Source organism: Marmota monax, unplaced genomic scaffold (genome assembly GCF_021218885.2).
Source record: "Marmota monax isolate L192 unplaced genomic scaffold, Marmota_monax_Labrador192_F-V1.1 WCK01_AAM20220418_F8-fsc00149, whole genome shotgun sequence".
In the NCBI taxonomy this organism is placed as follows: domain Eukaryota; kingdom Metazoa; phylum Chordata; class Mammalia; order Rodentia; family Sciuridae; genus Marmota; species Marmota monax.
The window spans coordinates 4200502-4213323 of NW_026693170.1; the positions used below are offsets into that span (position 1 = coordinate 4200502).

At 42.7% G+C, this 12822-nt stretch overlaps 1 pseudogene; it reads right to left on the minus strand.

Annotated features, from left to right (window-relative positions):
- Positions 1–5193: 5193 nt before the first annotated feature.
- LOC124100148 (phosphoglycerate kinase 1-like) lies at positions 5194–11809 on the minus strand (annotated as a pseudogene).
- Between the last annotated feature and the right edge of the window lie 1013 nt (positions 11810–12822).

A 12822-nucleotide genomic window follows, 5' to 3' on the forward strand; every position in this document is an offset into this window, starting at 1 on the left:
CTGAGGAACTCAGAGGTACTAAGGAGGAAAAGGAGTCACAGGAGATACTGGGAGGTGAGTCACATGCTGAGGCAGATCTTGGCCATCGGGGGCGCGGGGGGCATCTCCTTTCCCCCTTCTGACTAGAACTTGGAAACGGATCTTGACCATGGCTGATCTTGCATTTTCTTAAAACAGACATCAAGTTAACTCTCACAACAACTAGCGCACTTTGTGTTAGTACTAAGAATAAGAAGGTCATCAGACTTCTGAGTTCTACACATCATGGGAAGATTATGCAGTAGTTCATATTACCCTTCAGGTGGGGCTTTGCTTTAGAATTTAGAACACCAGGCCCAAAGGGAGGGGGTGTAAAGGGATTAAGGCAGAACGCTGCCAAGGACAACTCCTCAATAGGGTGGCAGTTCAGGCCCTGTGTTGCCAGTACCCAGCCCAGGGAACCTGTCTAGATTCCTGCTGGCTGACTTTGACAGGACAGAGTTCTTTCTGGATCAAATCTCTTTCTTCCTCAAAGCCACCTTTTAATAAGCCTGTTTTTCTTTTTCTTTTCTTTTCTACTTTTTTTTTTTTGCCAACCAGCTTCTCAAATTTCTACGTACTGCCATGCCCACCTAGAAATACTTGATTTGTGCTTAGCTTTCCTATGCTTCATGATTGAAAAAAGAAAATTACCCACGTACTTCAGTTGTTTCAAACATACTTAGATGTTTCCCAATGGCTGAATTGAGTACTGATATTTAATATTGAATTAAATTTAAATTTCACTCATCAGACCACATTTCAAGTGTTGAATGGCCATGTGCAGGAAATGGCGACCATATTGGAAATATAGTTTTAACCCACTGTATGAACTTGGGCAACCTTTCTGAGCTTTACTGTCTCCATCTACAAAATGGGAGGCTATCCATACTTTCCAGAAAGAATGAAGACTCAGTGAATTTCTCTGGGGAAAGCCGGGGCTGGAATGAGGACTCAAGCTCAATGCTACAACCCAGCCCTGTAGGAGCAAAGGTCCTGAGGTTAGGGAAGTCCATGGTGGCACCTCTCCCAGGTCAGGAGCAAACAGGTGCACTTTGTTGCTCCCTCCTCCTGGGTCAGGGAGTATGGGGTGAGGCTGCACTCAGCAGCTTGGACTTTCAGACTCACATAAAACATTGCCTCATTCTCATGCCACCCCTATCTCCTAGATCAGAATCTTTGGTTGGTGGCAATGGTTTGTTTAGGTTTCAAGCAAGATGCTGTCTTCCTATTTTAAAGGAGAGAGGAAAAAGAAGCAGAGGCCGGCAGACAGTCATGTGTTCACATACTGAATAATTAGGACCTGGCTCCTGTCTGGGGCAGGGAGGGTGCAGACTGACAGTGATGTGGTGGGCATCAATCACAGTGGACCCAACCTACTCCTGGGGCTCAGAGAGTAGGAAAGAATAGATACAGAGAAAGATGGAAAGAAGGAGGGTGGGGAGGAAGGAGCAGGGGGCAGAAAAAGACAGAGAGTGAGACACACAGGAAAAGGGGAGAGTGTCCAGCTAAGTCAGAGAGACACAGAAAGAGACAGGCCTCTCAAATGGCTGTGTCCCCAGGTCACAGTCTCACTGCCTCCCCCCACCTCTACCACCCCTGCTCTGACTCTCACCTCCTACGTCTTTCCCATCCTCTCTCTGTCCCTCTCATCATCTCTGTGTCTGTGGCTGTCCCAGAAGAGGAGAAAGAAACGGATCATCAGCAGAGACCAGGACACACACACACACACACACACACGACAAGCACAGGCAACACACATAGGAGCCCACACCACCCCTCCACACAAGTGCAAATGAATGGTATCTTATGGCCAAGACGAAGTCACAGTGAGGGACCCACCTTCCCACAGAAACAACCACAGAATGAAAGACACGTGTTCAAGGCACAGGGCGTCAGGAAATAAGGTCAGCGATCCCTGAGAGATGCAAAAAAAGAGAGGACCCCTACAATCGCCTCAGGTAGTGGCCTTTGTCTCCAAGCTGCAGTGCAGGAAGGAGGAACCCAGGGGAGCCCAAGGTACTCCCTGGTGGAGAGTCTTCCTGGACCAAGGCAGCTGAGTTCACAGGACAGGGTGCAGGGTTGGAGCTGCACGGGGAGGGATGGTGAGACCTTCAGAGGGTCCTGTAGAGAGTGTAGCTGACAACTGCTGGGTGCATGTGAGGAGATCACCTGAGGTGAGGGAAGAACCCTAGAGAGGACCGGAGGAAGCTGTGCCATTGCTCACTCAGGGCCAGGACGAGGTCTGTTGCCATCAGCCAGACTGAACACAGTGCACAATTTATGGGGCAGTGAGACGCAGGACAGTATTGCCTGGTGATTGAGAATAATTGTGATTGTAGACTAAACATTTATCAAAACTCACAGAACAAATCCAAAACACAAAAGGTGGATGTATGTTACCAAGTAACTTATCTTCACCTCAGAACAAAGGTCTAGAATATTTATATGCCTACAAATATCCAGAACCTAAGATAAAATTCACAATAGCTAAAATTCAACAAAATTATCTTGTATGCAAAGAAACAGAAAAATATGAGCCCAAATGAGTTGAAAAAGTATTAGTTAAAACCGATACAGGGGGCTGGGGATGTGGCTCAAGTGGTAGCGCGCTCGCCTGGCATGCGTGTGGCCCGGGTTCGATTCTCAGCACCACATACAAACAAAGATGTTGTGCCCGCCGATAACTAAAAAATAAATATTAAAATTCTCTCTCTCTCTTTAAAAAAAAAAACAATACAGGACAGGGCACAGTGGTACATTCCTGTAATCCTAGCAACTCCAGAGGTTGAGTCAGAAGGTTACAAGTTTAGGAACATTCTCAGCAGCTTAGCAAGTCTCAAGCAACTTAGCAAGGTGCTGTCTCAAATTGAGAAATAAAAATGGCTGGGGATATGGCTCAGTGATAAAGTGCCTCTAGGTTCAGTCTTCAGTACTAAAACAAACAAACAAAAAAACCCCAAACAATAAAAATGATACAGATGTTAGAAGTAGCAGATAAAACATTAAAACAGCTCTTATAACTTTTTTTTTGTAATTTCTCTCTCTCTCTCTCTTTTTTTTTTTTTTTTGGTGGTGCTGGAGATTGAACCCAGGGCTTTGTGCATGCAAGGCAAGCACTCTACCAACTGAGCTATATCCCCATCCCTTTTTTTGTAATTTCAAAGAGTTATGAAGAAATATGGGAGACTCAAGACAAACTTCAAGAGATGAAAACTCTAGTACATAAGCTGGAAAATATACTAGATGGGATTCATGGCTGATTAAACATGGCTGAAGAAAAGATTAATGAACTTGATGACATAGCATTAGAAAATTTTCTAAGTGAAATGGAGAGAAAAGAGAATTAAAATAAACAAAGCTCAAGTGAGATCTGAGATAACATCAGATTGACTCACATATGTACAAACTGAACACCCCTAAGAAAGAAGAGAGAGGTAAAGAAAGAAAAATATTTGAAGACATGAAGGCTGAAAATTTTCCAACCTTGGTGAAAAGTATAAATTCATAGATACTCTAATATTAAGGCACCTCATATATAAGAGACAAAAAATTTCACCAATGTGTATCATAATTAAAATTCTCAAAATCAGTGTGAAAAAACTTAGCCACATTATGTAAAGAAAAATAAAAATAAGGATGATAAGAGATTTCTCATCAGATATAGGGAAAGAGAAAAAACAGTAGAACATCTTTAAAGTACTGAAATAACAAATCTATCAACCTTCTACTTTATACCCAGCAAAAATTTCCTCAAAAAACAAAATCAAAACACGGATGTTTTTAGATATACAAAAATTTAAGAAATTCATTGCTAGCAGACCTGCACTGCAAGAAATGTTGAAGTTCTTCAGGCAGAAGGAAAACGATACCAGGTGCTGATATCCACACAAAGGAAGAAGAACATTTAGGATGTTAGTTATGAGGTTAATTGTATGTGTGATTGTTTCTTATTAAACTTTAAGATAATTGTTTAAACAAAAATAGCCTAAAGTTTCAGGGGATAAGATTGTAAAGTTCTGATATTCTATGTGACGTGGCATGATATCATTTAAATTCAGACCATGATAAGTTAAGTTGTGTACTATGAATGTTAAAGCAGCCAAACACATACATACACACACACACAGTAATATTTAGTATGCCAAACAAGGAGAGAGAATAATAAAAATATGTAATAGGTTATATAGAAAATATCCTATAGCAATCACAAATATAATGAAACAAAGAGAGATTCTATGATCCCATTTTCCAAAATGGAATCATGAAAAATCTAAATGAAGGCAAAGATAAGAGGAAAAAATGGAAGAAAAAACAGATAGGACAAAGAAATTACATATAGACTTAAGTCTAAAAATCATATTAGATACAAATTGTCTAAATACCCAAATTAAAATATGGTAGGCTGGAGGAAAAAGAAAATTAATTCCCAGTTATATATTGCCTATGAGAAACACACTTGAATACAAAGATATGATAAGTTATAAAGCAAACTAGGAATGAAGGAAATTCCTCAACCTGATAAAAGGCATCTATAAAAAACCCTGCAGCTAATATCATATTAATGGCAAATGATTGAAAGAAAGTCAAGAAGGTCTGCTTTACTACTCTTCTTTGAGATAGCATGGTGGTCTAGCCAGTGCAATAAAGCAATAAATAGGAATAAAAGGTTTGCAGACTAGAAACATGGAAGTAAACAAAACAAAACAAAACAACCAAACCTTTAGTCACAGATGACTTAACTTTTCCCTCTAGGAACACCTTCATGGCTTGTTTAATAGATAACTTGTCCTTATCTATGACGGGAATTTCATCTTGCTTCCATGCTGAGTAATGATGTGGTAACAAAGCAATTCAGAATAAACTCCTTCTAAAAGAGAATCGAACTAACACAGTTTAGTTTTAGTTCAACAGGCAAAGTTTGCAAAGTGGTTGAGTCACTGAGAAGTTTAAGTGGTATCTTGAAGAATGTAGGGAAATTTGATGTGCTGTAAAGATGAATGGAGATGCCACACAACTGTTGAAGGGCTCCTGGTATTGTATGTGTTGGCCACTAGTTGAATTTGTCACATGGAGACGTAGAAGAGACCAAGTTGTCACATGGAGATACAGAAAAGACCAGGTTGACTTTGGAGCTTTTCACAGAAACCAAAAGGTAGGAAAGTGCTCTCTTTGCTAGCAAGCATCCACCCCAGGAAGAACTTTGTCTTCTAGAAGTTCTAAATGGGCACCTACCCTGGAGCCAAGATGACTGACTTCGTCTAATGTCCCAGTTGGTACAGCAGGTGGACAGTGTGTGCACCACCTATGATGGTGATGGAGCCTCTGGAAGTGGCTTTCACCTCCTGCCCATGAAGTCTTTGGTTCCCTGGATAAAAGCTTCCCATTCAAATATTTGCCAAGTGTCCATTCTACACAGTCTGCCTAGCTGAAGCCACAGCCTTAGCATACTTCCTGCTGCTCTCAGGACCGCTGTCCAAGCCCTCCCACTTAGTAGGTCCACCAGAGGTCACGGTGGCTTGGCCATCTTGGCATTCTCATTAAGTTTGACAGCAGTGACCAAGTCAATGGGTGAGTTAATATCACACCATTCTTTCCAAGTTTGACCATTAAGTCTTTGATGGTCTTTGATGATCTGTTCATCAAACAGAGAAATGCCAGTCTCTGTGTTATTGAGCTTGATGAGGAAAGTCAAAGCCATTCCATCACCAATAAGAGTCTCATTGATTTTGTTCAGCAAACTATTGATCAATGAATCTTGGTTACCATTTTTGCTCTGCCAGGATATCCAGAAAGTATTGCTTTGGCTTTTTTAAGACCTTGGAAAACTAGTCCAGCTCCTTCTTCATTAAAAACAAAACAAAACACCAGCCTTTGGTGGCAGATTGGTTTGTGTCTGGAACCACAGGCTAAGTGAACACAATCCTTCAAGAACAGAATATTCTTGCCCAATAGGGATTTAAGTTAGGAAAAAAATGGTTCTAAGGAGTCTTTATCAGGCCTGGGGACAAAATCAGTGCAGCCTAGATGGCTTCTAAGGACAACTGACTTGTTGTCTGAGCAAAATTTAATGGTTGGCATGGCAGACTTGATCCTCGGGTTCTTTGTTTCCCCATTGTTCTTCACGGGAACATTGAATTCCACTCTCCTCATGAATGGCTCCCCATCATGACCAGCTTCTTCTTGTCAGTAAGGGATGTTTTGGCAACACAGCAGAGACAAGAGGCTGGGGATGCAGACGGTGGTGGAAAGTGACTGTACACTCAGAACGTGTACAGCCTCATCCACATGATTGGAACCACCTCATCCACATGATTTCTTATGTACAAAATCTAACTAGATTTGTTTTTTTTTAAAAAAAAAAACTATTCGAAGTGGTAAGTGGGGTTACTGGGGTTGCAAGATGCAAAATCAATATAAAAAAGTGTATTTCTATATAGCAATCAGAATTGGAAACTTTAAAAATAATATTTATTATATCACCAAATATATGATATAGGAATGAACCATCCCGAACAATGGTACAAAACTCTTGTACACTAAAAGCTACAACACATTGTAGAGTCATGAAGGGAGGCTGTATGAGTTTTTTTTTTTAAATTACTGCTGTAAAAAATTACTACAAATTTATCACCTTGCAATTCTGGAGGTTGGAAGCATGACGTGGGACTCACTGGTCTAAAATCAAAGTGTGTTAGTCAGATTTTCATTGTTGTGATCAAGATACCTGACACGAACAACTTAAAGGAGGGAAGTTTGATGATTGTTCAGGGTTTGAGAGTTTTCAGTCCACGGTGGGTGGGCTCCAGTGCTTTGAGCCTGCGGGGAGGTAGAACATCATGGTGGAAGGCCTGGTGGGAGAAACCGCTCAGCTCACCACAGCCAGGAGGCAGAGTGGGGTGGTGGGGACACAGGGACAAGAAATCCCCCTCCCTGGGTACACCCCCACTGACCTACTTTCTCCAACTAGGATACACCTCCTAAAATTTCCACCACCTCACATAAATGTCATCAAATTTTTAATTCATCAATGAATTAACTCACTGATGAGATCAAATCCCTCAAGATCCAATCACTTCCCGAGAGCCCCACCCCTGAACACTGCTCATTGAGGACCATGCCGTCCACACAGGAGCCTTTGGAGGAGATTCCATATCCAAATCATAATACAAGGTGCCAGTAGGACTATGTTCCTCTCTGGAGGCTCTAGGGAAGAATATGTTTCCTTGCCTTTTCCACAGATTCTAGAGTCACATGCCTTACTCTGCTCATGGACACCTTTCTCCACCTTTAAAACTAATGACATTGTATCTCTCTGAACATTCCTCTAGAATGTAAATTCTAATGAAAAAAAATTTTTTTTTGGTATAAGGGATTGAACCCAAGGGTGCTTGCTTAACCACTGAGCCACTTCCCAAGCCCTTTTTATTTTGAGACAGGGTCTTACTAAGTTGTTTAGGGCCTCAGTAAGTTGCTGAGGTTGGCTTTGAACTTGGGATCCTCCTGCACCAGCTTCAGAGTCACTGGGATTATAGGCGTGCACCACCGCCCTTGGCTCAAATGAATTTTTAATGCAAATTCAAATTGAAAGAACAGAGTCACATCTCTCTCTGACCCTTCTCTTCTGTTTTCTGCTTCCGCTTACTTTTAAGGACCCTGGTGAGTCAGGGATTGCAGGGCTGCATTCCTCCTGGAAGCTCTGAGGGTGGGGGGCTTGCCTTTTCCAGTCTCTCCAGGCTGCCTGCTCTCCCTGGCTAGTGGCCCCTTCTCAGCATCTCCATCCTCCTTCCCGTCACCACCTCTCCTACTGCTCACTTGGACCTTCTTGCATCCCTCCATCTCATGATTCTTTTTTTTATACCTTTACTGATTGATTGATTTTATGTGGTGCTGAGGATGGAACCCAGTGCCTCACAAGTGCTATAGGCAAGCACTCTACCACTGAGCCACAACCCCAGCCTGCCATCTCATAATTCTTAATGTTTTTTTCAGTCCAGGGGATGGAACACAGGGCTTCATGAATACTTGGACAGCACTCTACCACTGAGCTGCATCCCCAGCCCATTTTTAAAAATTTATTCACTTTTTAATTTTAGACTGAAGTTCGCTAAACTTGCCAGGCTGGCTTCACAGTGGAAATCCTCCTGTTTCAGCCTCCTGAGTTGCTTGCTGGGACTACAGCCATGATCGTTAATTTAATGACATCTTTGAAGTCCCTTTTCCATATTAGGTAACAGTCCCAGGTTCTGGGGATTGGGATATGCACATATTTGGGAAGTCATTATTCAGGTACCAAAGAAGTCTGCACAGGGATGCTGAGGAAAAGAAGAAAGAAAGGAATAAAACAAGATATGTACTGTGATTCTATTTATATAAAATTCCAGGAAATTTGAGCAGGTGACCAAGAACAGTGATATGCTGGAGGAGTTGGAATGGGAAAGGTTCAAATGGGCATGAGGAAGCTTTTGAGGAGGTGGATGTGTTTATTGTCTTGATTGTGGTGGAGGTCACATGGGTGTACAATATCTCAAAACTTACCAAATGGTACAGTGGATACAGGCAGCCTATTGTGTGTCATTTATTTCTCAGTAAAGTTGTTAAAAATTCAGAAAGTAATGCCAAGTGCTCTTTCATATATAAAAACAATCACTTTCACAGATGCCAGCCCCACTGGGCAGCTTTTAAAGTCTTTAGCAGCCTGTTGGGAGTTGCCGCGGCTCCAAAGACTAACTTCCTCATCCCCGGAGAAGAGCCATCCAATGGTGAGCTCTGCTGGCTCACATGATCCTTACCCACCAATGAGACTAGCCCTGCTGGCTCACATGATCCTTACCCACCAATCAGAAAGCACCCTATGCCAACTGTCAAACCACCCCCAGCTCTATAAATATGCAGAGCTGTTCCTCAATAAATGGGCATTTTCTCCAATGATGAGCCTTGTTCATTCTTTCACAGCCCAACAGGACTGGGCGGGCCCAGGTCTGGTGGACATGGGTCCTTGTGGGTCCCTCAGCTGCAGGAATTCAGCTCAGCCCCCTGCAGGCCCTCTGTCCCTGTATCCTTGTCTCTGTACCTCTCTTCCTCTCCTGCCTTCTCCCTCCCTATGACTCCTGGCCCTTCTCTTTCTTTGCCTCTGTGTTAATCTCCTCATCTGTTTCTTCCTGATTGGTTTCTGCCTCTCATCTCATCTTTTCTTTATTCACACCATGTCTTTGAGATCCTGTGTGTGTTTTGTGCTTGTAGCACACCTTACCTGGAACCCTAATCTTATCCAGAGATCTTTGGTTTGTATTTAGGTTTCACCAAGTTTGCATTGAAAAAGACGATTCACATATTGATTCATATATTGTGAGAATATAGAGAAAAATAAAAATATGGAGACGTTTTTCCAATAGCTGACCTGAGTGTCAACTTTTGAAATGAAGATTAAATTAAATATCAATTTGGTTGATCGCATCACATTTCAAATGTTTTAGTGGCCCTGTGTGGCAACGATGAGCACATTGGACAAGGTCACTCTAAATCGCTGTGTGACTTTTGGTGAGATTCTCGACCTCTTTGTACTTTACCATAAAATGGGGAGGACAACAAAACATCCCTCAAAACAGGAGGATGTAACTAACTCAGGCTCTTGTGAGCACTGGAGGGTTCTTGTATCACGTACTGAAAGAATGAAGTATGCAGACAACGATGGTGAAAATCCAGTAGCGGATTTATTAGAAGCAAACATGGAGAGCTCTCATAGCATGGGGACAGTCCCAAAGAGGGCACCGTTGGAGATGCTCTCTCTAGGGGTTTTTCTGTTGATTTGATGAGGACCTAACCTTTCAGTGGAAAGTCTGTCTTGATTGTTCTCTTTTTCTGACTCAGTTGAAGGTGTATAATATTTAAAAAAATAGATTTTTTTAGTTGTTGATGGACATTTACTTATTTATATGTGGCGCTGAGAATCGAACCCAGCACCTCACACATGCTAGGCAAGTGCTCTGCCACTGAGCCACCACCCCAGCCCCCAAAATGTACAATTTTAATTTCTTATCCCCATCCCCATAATGGGATGGTTTAATGTCTTTGTTAGCCCGAGTTTGTCCTACACTTGTTCCTTAAAACAAATGAATTTCTGAGGTTCAGAATGACTGGGGTTGACTAATGTCACTGGGGTCAAGAAGCCTGGGGCAATAATACAATGTCTGGGCCTCCAGTTTGAGTGAGGCTCTCCCCATTTTGTTCAGGTGACTAAAACCCAAAATCACACCCCACCGCACCAAACCGAACCAAAACAGAATAAAAACCCCCTCCAACAAGCTTTAGCGTTTTAATCTGGGGTGGTGCAACCCCCATTTTCCAAGGTCCCCATTTCTATCTCCTGCCTCAAGCACTCAGTGACTGTCTCTGTGTAGAGCCTGTATGGCCCCTGACCAGGAAGCCCTGGGTCCTCATTCTGCGAGATGACCCCTCACAGCAGAAGCAAGGTCCTGGGGTCAGGAAAGGCTATGGTGGCACCTCTCCAATGTCAGTAAAGCAGGTTCTATCCTTGAAAAACATCATGTTTCTCTGTCCCTTCTTCATGAGTCAAAGCAGGAAGAGTCAGATGCCAGGGCCAGGGTCTGGGAGGGGTTTGCTTAGCATTGCCGGAATGATGTCACCTCATTTCTCCCCAGTCCTCACCTCATTCTGTAGGAGGGCCGTGTCTGTAAAAGGGATGCGCCAGGGGCATGAGGAGAGCCAGACCCAGGACCTGCGGTTTGAATGTTGTCCCCTTCAAAACTCCTGCTGATGCCGTTGTGACATTCTTAAGATATTGCAGCTGTGAAATTTACATACAACTGTCCTCTCATCCATGAGGGATGCCTCCTAACATGCCCAGTGACCCCTGACACTTTGGATAGTACTGACCCCTATAGATACTATGTTTTTTCCTATAGTAATATCTGTATGAAAAAGTTTGATAAGTTAGGCGCAGCAAGAGATTAACCAAAATAACTTAGAGTAAAATAGAAGAATTATAATAACATACTGTAATAAAAGTTAGGTTGAGTTTGGTCTTTGTCTCAAAGTGTTTTATTGTACTGACTCACTTTTTTTTTCTTTTTTTTTTTTGGTACCAGGGATTGAACCCAGGGGAGTTTAACTGCTGAGCCACATCCCTAGTCCTTTTATTTATTTTTCATTTATCTTTTTATTTTGAGACAGGTTCTCACTAAGTTGCTGAGGCTGGCCTTGAACTCACAATCCTCCTGCCTCAGTCTCCTGAGCCCCTGGGATTACAGGTATGTGCCACTGTGCCCAGCCTGTACTCACCTTTCTTGTGATGTGAGATGGTACAGTGCCTAGGTGATGAGACCAATGGAGGTGAATGACATGAAATCAACTTAGCCAGACCCTGTTCCTAAATAAATAAATAATGGGCTGGGGTTGTACTCAGTGGTAGAGCACTTGCCTAGTATGTACAAGGCCCAATATTGAATTTCCAGTGTCACATGCACAAAGAAAGACAAAAAGTTGACTTTTTTTTTTTTTTTTTAGGCTCATCCAAGTTGCTGTGGACATTGTAATAGTTTGCTGATCACGTGGGTGACTTCAATGCTGTATTCCTCCTAGCATTCATTCTGTCCTTTAATGTCTGAAATCTGAAAACATCCACAAATTTTACCGATTCCCACTGGGCTGGTTCTGCTTCATCTTCTTCTTCCTCTTCCTCTGCAGATGATTCCACAAGTTCTTCCAATTCCTCATTTGCTGGCATTTCTTGCTGGCCTCTGGGACGTTTGCCTCCTTCTTCATCAAGCATGTTGGCAAATCCTCTCCACCGTGGTGTCTTGTGGCCTCATCAGGAGTTTTTTTGGATTTTTAATCCCGCCACCCCTGTTCCCCCTTACTTGCAGTAACCGGCTTGGTGTCACTCTTTGCAGGGGATCGTCACTGAGCTAGCTCTTCATCAGGGGCTCGGTGCTCTCTAGTAAAACATTGCCTTTAACCAGAACAGGTTCTCTCTTCCCAGCTTCCTTCTGCAAACTTGGATGCCTTTCCATCTTCAGTAAGTACTAATTAACTTTTGCTTTTTTTTTTTTTTTTTGGTACTGAGCTACATCCCCAGCCCTTTTTATTGTTTAATTTTGATACAGGGTCTCACTAAGTTGCCCACACTGGCCTCTAACTTGTGATCCTCCTGCCTTAGCCTCCCATGTTGCTGGACCACAGGCACGTGCCACCACCCTCAGCTCCCTTTTATATTTGAGGTGCAACAGCAAGACTGGTGTGATTTCATTTTCTCTCTTCACCATTTTATAGCTAGAAGATTCATTCCTATCATAGATCTTCGTGACCTCAACATAACATTTTTTTTTTCCTTTTCCATATTAAAGTTGAGAACGTTCACCTTTCATGGCTTCTGACTTGCCAACATCACTATTCTTGTAGTTTGGGACCATTTTTTTGAGTCCAGCAAGGGTGACTTGAATGCAGGCGCAGAGATACCGCAACCCTGGGATGGTGTGAGCTGAGGCACACTGCTCACAATGACACCCAGTGTGGGAAGCCATTCTCGCACGTGATTGGGCACCTCCCTGATTGGGTGTGAGGCATTCTGGCTAAACTGTGTCGAACTAATCCCCACCCTCTCCAGGTGCGAGAGCCCATCTGTGTGGGGGTGTGACTGTCCACTGACACTGAGACCAATCACTTGGTGGAAGTGGTTGTGAGGATATGGTATCAATCAAATTTTGTACAAAAGGTGAATTTGGACCATATGTCTCACAAGCACTCTTCAATTCCTTAATAGTCTTAAATGGAATTATAGCATGA